Source organism: Perca fluviatilis, chromosome 13 (genome assembly GCF_010015445.1).
Source record: "Perca fluviatilis chromosome 13, GENO_Pfluv_1.0, whole genome shotgun sequence".
Lineage (NCBI taxonomy): Eukaryota > Metazoa > Chordata > Actinopteri > Perciformes > Percidae > Perca > Perca fluviatilis.
Genome location: NC_053124.1, coordinates 6944 through 17081, shown reverse-complemented (window position 1 = coordinate 17081; position 10138 = coordinate 6944).

Here is a 10138-nt window from a genome sequence, read left to right as displayed (position 1 = left end):
CTGTAGTTACTACTGGGGCTTTTGTCGTCAATGCTGGGGCAGCTGTGGTTACTGCAGGGGCCGCCGTGGTTACTGCTGGGGCCGCTGTGGTTACTGCTGGGGCAGCTGTGGTTACTACAGGGGCGGCTGTGGTTACTGCGGGTGCAGCTGTTGTCACTGCTGGGGCAGCTGTGGTTACTGCAGGGGCAGCTGTGGTTACTACAGGGGCGGCTGTGGTTACTGCTGGGGCAGCTGTGGTTACTACAGGGGCGGCTGTGGTTACTGCTGGGGCAGCTGTGGTTACTACAGGGGCGGCTGTGGTTACTGCGGGTGCAGCTGTTGTCACTGCAGGGGCCGCCGTGGTTACTGCTGGGTCCGCTGTGGTTACTGCTGGGGCAGCTGTGGTTACTACAGGGGCTGCTGTTGTTACTGCGGGTGCAGCTGTTGTTACTGCTGGAGAACCTGTGGTCAATGATGAAGCAGCGGTTGTCACTGCAGGTGCAGCTGTTGTTACTGCTGGGGCCTTTGTCGTCACTGCTGGGGCAGCTGCGGTTACTGCGGGTGCAGCTGAGGTTGACATTGGGGCAGCTGTTGTTACTGCAGGGCGCTGTTGTTCCGCTGGTGCAGTTGTTGTTACTGCTGGGGTTGTACACTAGGAACACCTGTGTGCTGGAAATGGTCAACACTGCAGCACCGTCGGTAACCTGGTATTTGAATGGGGCATGGTTATCGTCTGAAGCAGCCAAACTACTGGTATAGAACCTGTCGTTACTGCAGGTGCAGCTGTTGTCAGTGCTAGGGCAGCTGTGGTTACTGCAGGGGCAGCTGTGGTTGCTGCTGGAACTGCTGTGGTCAATGCTGAAGCAGCGGTGGCGTTTACTGCTGGGGAAGCTGTGGGTACTGCTGGAGCCGCTGTGGTCAATGATGAAGCAGCGGTTGTCACTGCAGGTGCAGCTGTTGTTACTGCTGGGGTTTTTTTTCGTCACTGCTGGGTAGTGCTTGTGGTTACTCGGGTGCAGCTGAGGTTGACACTGGGGCAGCTGTTGTTACTGCAGGGGCCGCTGTTGTTACTGCTGGGGCCGCTGTGGTTACTGCTGGGGTAGCTATTGTTACTGCTGGGGCGGCTGTTGTTATTGCGGGTGCAGCTGTTGTTACTACTGGGGCCTTTGTCGTCACTGCTGGGGCAGCTGTGGTTATTGCAGGGGCGGCTGTTGTTACTGCGGGTGCAGCTGTTGTTACTACTGGGGCCTTTGTCGTCACTGCTGGGGCAGCTGTGGTTACTGCAGGGGCGCCGGGTTACTCGCTGGGTCCGCTGCGGTTACTGCTGGGGCAGCTGTGGTTACTACAGGGGCGCGCTGTTGTTCGCACTGCGGGTGCAGCTGTTGTTACTGCTGGAGAACCTGTGGTCAATGATGAAGCAGCGGTTGTCACTGCAGGTGCAGCTGTTGTTACTGCTGGGGCCTTTGTCGTCACTGCTGGGGCAGCTGTGGTTACTGCGGGTGCAGCTGAGGTTGACATTGGGGCAGCTGTTGTTACTGCAGGGGCGGCTGTTGTTCCTGCTGGTGCAGCTGTTGTTACTGCTGGAGAAGCTGTTGTTACTGCAGGTGCAGCTGTGGTTGATGCTGAAGCAGCGGTCGTTACTTCTGGGGCCGCTGTCGTCCCTATTGGGGCAGCTGTGGTTACTGCTGGAGCCGCTGTGGTCAATGCTGAAGCAGCGGTCGTTACTGCTGGGGCAGCTGTGGTTGATGCTGGGGCAGCTGTTGTTATTGCGGGTGCAGCTGTAGTTACTACTGGGGCTTTTGGGCGTCAATGCTGCGGGCAGCTGTGGTTACGTGCAGGGGCGCCCCCTGGTTACTGCTGGGTCCGCTGTGGTTACTACCGCCCAGCTGTGGTTACTACAGGGCGGCTGTAGTTACTGCGGGTGCAGCTGTTGTCACTGCTGGGGCAGCTGTGGTTACTGCAGGGGCGGCTGTTGTTACTGCAGGGGCAGCTGTTGTTACTGCTGGGGCCTTTTCCGTCACTGCTGGGGCAGCTGTGGTTACTGCTGGGGCAGCTGTTGTTACTGCTGGGGCAGCTGTCGTTACTGAAGGTGTAGCTGTGGTTGATACTTGGGCAGCTGTTGTTACTGCAGGGGCCGCCGTGGTTACTGCTGGGGCAGCTGTGGTTACTACAGGGGAGGCTGTGGTTACTGCGGATGCAGCTGTTGTCACTGCTGGGGCAGCTGTGGTTACTGCAGGGGCAGCTGTGGTTACTGCTGGAACTGCTGTGGTCAATGCTGAAGCAGTTGTTGTTACTGCTGGGCCAGCTGTGGGTACTGCTGGAGCCGCTGTGGTCAATGCAGAAGCAGCGGTTGTCACTGCAGGTGCAGTTGTTGTTACTGCTGGGGCCTTTGTCGTCACTTCTGGGGCAGCTGTTGTTACTGCTGGGGCAGCTGTCGTTACTGCGGGTGTAGCTGTGGTTGATACTTGGGCAGCTGTTGTCACTGCTGGGGCCGCTGTCGTCCCGGGACAGCTGTGGTTGCTGAGTGGCAGCGGTTGATACTGCTGGCGCGGCCGCTGCTCAATGCTGAAGCAGCGGTCGTTACTGCTGGGGCAGCTGTGGTTGATAGTGGGGCATCTGTTGTTATTGCGGATGCAGCTGTTGTTACTACTGGGTCCTTTGTCGTCACTGCTGGGGCAGCTGTGGTTACTGCAGGGCGGCTGTTGTTAATGCGCAGTGCCCGCTGTTACTGCTGGAGAAGCTGTCGTTACTGCAGGTGCAGCTGTGGTTGATGCTGAAGCAGCAGTCGCTAATGCTGGGGCAGCCGTGGTTACTGCAGGGCGCCGCGGGTTACTGCTGGGGCGCGCTGTGGTTACTGCTGGGGCAGCGTGGTTACTACAGGGCGCTGTGGTTACCGCTGGAGAACCTGTCGTTACTGCAGGTGCAGCTGTGGTTGATGCTGAAGCAGCGGTCGTTACTGCTGGGGCAGCTGTGGTTACTCGCAGGTGCCGCCGGTTTACTGCAGGGCAGCTGTGGTTACCGCTGGGGCAGCTGTGGTTACTGCAGGGCGGCTGTTGTTACTGCGGGTGCAGCTGTTGTTACTGCAGGTGCAGCTGTGGTTGATGCTGAAGCAGCGGTTGTTACTGCTGGGGCGGCTGTGGTTACTACTGGTGCAGCTGTTGTCACTGCTGGGGCAGCTGTGGTTACCGCTGAAGCAGCGGATGTCACTGCAGGTGCATCTGTTGCTACTGCTGGGGCCTTTGTCGTCACTGCTGGGGCAGCTGTGGTTATGTTGCAGGGGCTGTTGTTACTGGCGGTGTCGCTGTTGTTACTGCTGGAGAACCTGTCGTTACTGCAAGTGCAGCTGTGGTTGATGCGGAAGCAGCGGACGTTACTGCTGGGGCAGCTGTGGTTACTGCTGGAGCCGCTGTGGTCAATGCTGAAGCAGCGGTCGCGTTACTGCTGGGGCAGCTGTGGTTGATGCTGGGGCATCTGTTGTTATTAGCGGGGCAGCTGTTGTTACTACGGAGAAGCTGTTGTTATTGGCGGGTGCAGCTGTGGTTGATGCTGAAGCAGCAGTCGTTACTGCTGGGGCAGCCGTGGTTACCGCAGGGGCCCCGTGGTTACTGCAGGGGCAGCTGTGGTTACTGCAGGGGCCGTCGTGGTTACTGCATGGGCAGCTGTGGTCACTGCTGGAACTGCTGTGGTCAATGCTGAAGCAGTGGTCGCTACTGCTGGGGCAGCTGTTGTTGATGCTGGGGCAGCTGCTGTTACTGCTGGGGCAGCTGTGGTTACCGCTGGTGCAGCTGAGGTTGACACTGGGGCAGATGTTGTTACTGCTGGGGCGGCTGTTGTTATTGCCGGGTGCAGCAGTTGTTACTACTGGGGCCTTTGTCGTCACTGCTGGGGCAGCTGTGGTTACTGCAGGGGGCGGCTGTTGTTACTGCGGGTGCAGCTGTGGTTACTGCAGGGTGGCTGTTGTTACTGCGGGTGCAGCTGTTGTTACTGCTGAAGAAGCTGTCGTTACTGCAGGTGCAGCTGTGGTTGATGCTGAAGCAGCGGTCGTTACTGCTGGGGCAGCTGTTGTTACTGCTGGGGCAGCTGTCGTCCCTATTGGGGCAGCTGTGGTTACCGCTGGAGCCGCTATGGTCAATGCGGAAGCAGCGGTCGTTACTGCTGGGGCAGCTGTGGTTGATGCTGGGGAGGCGTTGTTATTGCAGGTGCAGCTGTTGTTACTACTGGGGCCTTTGTCGTCACTGCTGGGGCAGCTGTGGTTACTGCAGGGGCGGCTGTTGTTTCTCGGGTGAAGCAGTTGTTACTGCTGCAGAAGCGTTGTGCGTTACCGCAAGTGCAGCTGTGGTTGATGCTGAAGCAGTAGTCGTTACTGCTGGGGCCACCGTGGTTACACGGGGCCGCCGTGGTTACCGCTTGGGCGCCGTGGTTACTGCAGGGCCGCCGTGGTTACCGCTGGGGCCGCTGTGGTTACTGCTGGGGCAGCTGTGGTTACTACAGGGAGGCTGTGGTTACTCGCGGATGCAGCTGTTGTCACTGCTGGGGCAGCTGTGGTTACTGCAGGGGCAGCTGTGGTTACTGCTGGAACTGCTGTGGTCAATGCTGAAGCAGCGGTCGTTACTGCTGGGGCAGCTGTTGTTGATGCTGGGGCAGCTGCTGTTACTGCTTGGGCAGCTGTGGTTACTCGCGGCAGCTGAGGTTGACACTGGGGCAGATGTTGTCACCGCTGGGGCAGCTGTGGTTACTGCAGGGGCAGCTGTGGTTACTGCTGGAACTGCTGTGGTTAATGCTGAAGCAGTTGTTGTTACTGCTGGGCCAGCTGTGGGTACTGCTGGAGCCGCTGTGGTCAATGCAGAAGCAGCGGTTGTCACCGCAGGTGCAGTTGTTGTTACCGCTGGGGCCTTTGTCGTCACTTCTGGGGCAGCTGTTGTTACTGCTGGGGCAGCTGTCGTTACGCGCGGTGTAGCTGTGGTTGATACTTGGGCAGCTGTTGTCACTGCTGGGGCCGCTTGTCGTTCCGATTGGGGCAGCTGTGGTTTGCTGATGTGGCAGCGGTTGATACTGCTGAGCCGCCGCTGCTCAATGCTGAAGCAGCGGTCGTTACTGCTGGGGCAGCTGTGGTTGATAGTGGGGCATCTGTTGTTATTGCGGATGCAGCTGTTGTTACAACTGGGTCCTTTGTCGTCACTGCTGGGGCAGCTGTGGTTACTGCAGGGCGGCTGTTGTTAATGCGGGCAGCTGCTGTTACCGCTGGAGAAGCTGTCGTTACTGCAGGTGCAGCTGTGGTTGATGCTGAAGCAGCAGTCGCTAATGCTGGGGCAGCCGTGGTTACTGCAGGGCCGCCGTGGTTACCGCTGGGGCCCGCTGTGGTTACTGCTGGGGCAGCGGTGGTTACTACAGGGCGGCTGTGGTTACCGCTGGAGAACCTGTCGTTACTGCAGGTGCAGCTGTGGTTGATGCTGAAGCAGCGGTCGTTAGTGCTGGGGAAGCTGTGGTTACCGCAGGTGCCGCCGCGGGTTACTGCAGGGGCAGCTGTGGTTACTGCTGGGGCAGCTGTGGTTACGGTACGGGCTGTGGTTGGCGGTACGCGGCCGTGGTTACCGCAGGGCAGCTGTTGTTACTGCTGGGGCCTTTCCGTCACCGCTGGGGCAGCTGTGGTTACTGCTGGGGCAGCTGTTGTTACTGCTGGGGCAGCTGTCGTTACTGAAGGTGTAGCTGTGGTTGATACTGGGCAGCTGTTGTTACTGCAGGGCCGCCGTGGAGTTACTGCTGGGGCCGCTGTGATTACTGCTGGGGCAGCTGTGGTTACTACAGGGCGGCTGTGGTTACCGCGGTGCAGCTGTTGTCACTCGCTGGGGCAGCTGTGGTTACTGCTGAAGCAGCGGTTGTCACTGCAGGTGCAGCTGTAGTTACTCGCTGGGGCCTTTTGTCGTCAGCGGGGCAGCTGTGGTTACCGTGCGGTTGAAGCTGAGGTTGACACTGGGGCAGCTGTTGTTACGCGCGCTTTTTGCTGGCGTGGCAGCTGTTGTTACTCGCTGGAGAACCTGTCGTTACTGCAGGTGCAGCTGTTGTCAGTGCTAGGGCAGCGGTGGTTACTCGCAGGGGCAGCTGTGGTGCTGCTGGAACTGCTGTGGTCAATGCTGAAGCAGCCGGTCGTTATCGCTGGGAAGCGTGGGTACTGCTGGAGCCGCGTGGTCAATGATGAAGCAGCGGTTGTCACCGCAGGTGCAGCTGTTGTTACTGCTGGGTCTTTGTCGTCACTGCTGGGGCAGTTGTGGTTACGCGGGTGCAGCTGAGGTTGACACTGGGGCAGCTGTTGTTACTGCAGGCGGCTGTTGTTACTGCTGGGGCCGCTGTGGTTACTGCTGGGGCGCTATTGTTACTGCTGGGGCGGCTGTTGTTATTGCGGCGGCAGCTGTTGTTACTACTGGGGCCTTTGTCGTCACTGCTGGGGCAGCTGTGGTTATTGCAGGGCGGCTGTTGTTACTGCGGGTGCAGCTGTTGTTACTACCGGGGCCTTTGTCGCTACCGCTGGGGCAGCTGTGGTTACTGCAGGGCCCCCGGTTACCGCTGGGTCCGCTGTGGTTACTGCTGGGGCAGCTGTGGTTACTACAGGGCTGCTGTTGTTACTGCGGGTGCAGCTGTTGTTACTGCTGGAGAACCTGTGGTCAATGATGAAGCAGCGGTTGTCACCGCAGGTGCAGCTGTTGTTACTGCTGGGGCCTTTGTCGTCACTGCTGGGGCAGCTGTGGTTAATCGGGTGCAGCTGAGGTTGACATTGGGGCAGCTGTTGTTACTGCAGGGCGGCTGTTGTTGCGCTGGTGCAGCTGTTGTTACCGCTGGAGAAGCTGTTGTTACTGCAGGTGCAGCTGTGGTTGATGCTGAAGCAGCGGTCGTTACTTCTGGGGCCGCGGGTCGTCCCTATTGGGGCAGCTGTGGTTACCGCTGGAGCCGCTGTGGTCAATGCGAAGAGCGGTCGTTACTGCTGGGGCAGCTGTGGTTGATGCTGGGGCAGCTGTTGTTATTGGCGGTGCAGCTGTAGTTACTACTGGGGCTTTGTGGTCCAATGCTGGGGCAGCTGTGGTTACTGCAGGGGCCCGTGGTTACTGCTGGGGCCGCTGTGGTTACTGCTGGGGCAGCTGTGGTTACTACAGGGCGGCTGTGGTTACTGGCGGTGCAGCTGTTGTCACTGCTGGGGCAGCTGTGGTTACTGCAGGGCAGCTGTGGTTACTACAGGGCGGCTGTGGTTACTGCTGGGGCAGCTGTGGTTACTACAGGGCGGCTGTGGTTACTGGGGGCAGCTGTGGTTACTACAGGGCGGCTGTGGTTACTGCGGGTGCAGCTGTTGTCACTGCAGGGGCCGTGGTTACTGCTGGTCCGCTGTGGTTACTCGCTGGGGCAGCTGTGGTTACTACAGGGCTGCTGTTGTTACGCGGGTGCAGCTGTTGTTACTGCTGGAGAACCTGTGGTCAATGATGAAGCAGCGGTTGTCACTGCAGGTGCAGCTGTTGTTACTGCTGGGGCCTTTGTCGTCACTGCTGGGGCAGAGCTGCGGTTACTGCGGGTGCAGCTGAGGTTGACATTGGGGCAGCTGTTGTTACTGCAGGGCTGGTTGTTCCTGCTGGTGCAGCTGTTGTTACCGCTGGAGAAGCTGTTGTTACTGCAGGTGCAGCTGTGGCTGATGCTGAAGCACGGGCTCGTTTGTGTCAGCCGCTCGCCCTATTAGGCAGCTGTGGTTACTGCTGGAGCCGCGTGGTCAATGCTGAAGCGCGGGTCGTTACTGCTGGGGCAGCTGTGGTTGATGCTGGGGCAGCTGTTGTTATTAGGTGGTGCAGCCTGTAGTTACTACTGGGGCTTTTGTCGTCAATGCTGGGGCAGCTGTGGTTACCTGCAGGGCCGTGTGTTACCGCTGGGGCCGCTGTGGTTACTGCTGGGGCAGCTGTGGTTACTACAGGGCCGCTGTGGTTACGCCGCGGTGCAGCTGTTGTCACCGCTGGGGCAGCTGTGGTTACCGCTGAAGCAGCGGTTGTCACTGCAGGTGCAGCTGTAGTTACTGCGGGCGCCTGCCTTTGTCACATGCTGGGGCAGCTGTGGTTACTCGTTGTTGAAGCTGAGGTTGACACTGGGGCAGCTGTTGTTACTCGCTGGGCGGCGGCGTTATTGCCGGTGCAGCTGTTGTTACCGCTGGAGAACCTGTCGCACTGCAGGTGCAGCTGTTGTCAGCGCTAGGGCAGCTGTGGTTACTGCAGGGCAGCTGTGGTTGCTGCTGGAACTGCTGTGGTCAATGCTGAACGAAGCGGACGTTACCGCTGGGGAAGCTGTGGGTACCGCTGGAGCCGCTGTGGTCAATGATGAAGCAGCGGTTGTCACCGCAGGTGCAGCTGTTGTTACTGCGGGGGTCTTTGTCGCCACTGCTGGGTAGTTGTGGTTACGCGGGTGCAGCTGAGGTTGACACTGGGGCAGCTGTTGTTACTCGCAGGCGCGCTGTTGTTACTGCTGGGGCCGCTGTGGTTACTGCTGGGGTTGCTATTGTTACTGCTGGGGCGGCTGTTGTTATTGGGGTGCAGCTGTTGTTACTACTGGGGCCTTTGGTCGTCACCGCTGGGGCAGCTGTGGTTATTGCAGGGCGGCTGTTGTTACTGCGGTGCAGCGTTGTTACTACTGGGGCCTTTGTCGTCACCGCTGGGGCAGCTGTGGTTACCGCAGGGGCGCCGTGGTTACCGCTGGGTCCGGTGTTGTGGTTACCGCTGGGGCAGCTGTGGTTACTACAGGGCTGCTGTTGTTACGGCGGTGCAGCTGTTGTTACCGCTGGAGAACCTGTGGTCAATGATGAAGCAACGGTTGTCACCGCAGGTGCAGCTGTTGTTACTGCTGGGGCCTTTGTCGTCACCGCTGGGGCAGCTGTGGTTACTCGCGGGTGCAGCTGAGGTTGACATTGGGGCAGCTGTTGTTACTGCAGGGGCTGTTGTTCCTGCTGGTGCAGCTGTTGTTACCGCTGGAGAAGTTGTTGTTACTGCAGGTGCAGCTGTGGTTGATGCTGAAGCAGCGGTCGTTACTCTGGGGCCGCTGTCGTTCCTATTGGGGCAGCTGTGGTTACTGCTGGAGCCGCTGTGGTCAAAGCTGAAGCAGCGGTCGTTACTGCTGGGGCAGCTGTGGTTGATGCTGGGGCAGCTGTTGTTACGCGGTGCAGCTGTAGTTACTACTGGGCTTTTGTCGTCAATGCTGGGGCAGCTGTGATTACTGCAGGGCGCCGTGGTTACTGCTGGGTCCGCTGTGGTTACCAAGCAATAGCTGTGGTTACCACAGGGCGGCCAGAAGTTATCATGGTGCAGCTGTTGTCACCGCTGGGGCAGCTGTGGTTACTGCAGGGCGGCTGTTACTGCAGGGGCAGCTGTTGTTACTGCTGGGGTCTTTTCCGGCCACTGCTGGGGCAGCTGTGGTTACTAAGCAAGCAGCTGTTGTTACTCGCTAGCAGCTTCGTCGCTACTGGAAGGTGTAGCTGTGGTTGATACTCTGGGCAGCTGCTGTTACTCGCAGGGGCCGTGGAAGCCACTGCCGGGGTCACGGTGGTTACTGCCAGCAGCCGTGGTTACTACAGGGCGGCTGTGGTTGACGCGGTGCAGTTGCTGTCACCGCTGGGGTATTGTGGTCGCTGAAGCAGCTGCCATCACCGCAGTGCAGCTGTAGTTACCGCTGGGGCCTTTGTCGCCAATGCTGGGGCAGCTGTGGTTACCGCGGCTGAAGCTGAGGTTGACACTGGGGCAGCCGCCGTTACTACAAGGCTGTTACGCGGGTGCAGCTGTTGTTACTGCTGGAGAACCTGTCAGCATTGCAGGTGCAGCTTTCGTTGTCAGTGCTAGGGCAGCTGTGGGCTATCGCAGGGCAGCTGTGGCTGCTGGGCTGAACTGTGGTCACGCTGTTACGCCCATTACAAGCTGTGGGTACTGCTGGAGCTGTGGTCAATGATGAAGGCTGCTGTCACTGCAGGTGCAGCTGCTACTGCTGGGGTCTTTGCCCGCCACCGCTGGGCAGTTGTGGTTACTGGGGCGTGGTGCAGCTGAGGTTGACACTCGGGGCAGCTGCTGTTACTGCAGGCCAAGCCGTTGTTACTACAAATGCTGTGGTCAATGCTGAAGCAGCGGTTATCACCGCAGGCTTAAGCTGTTGT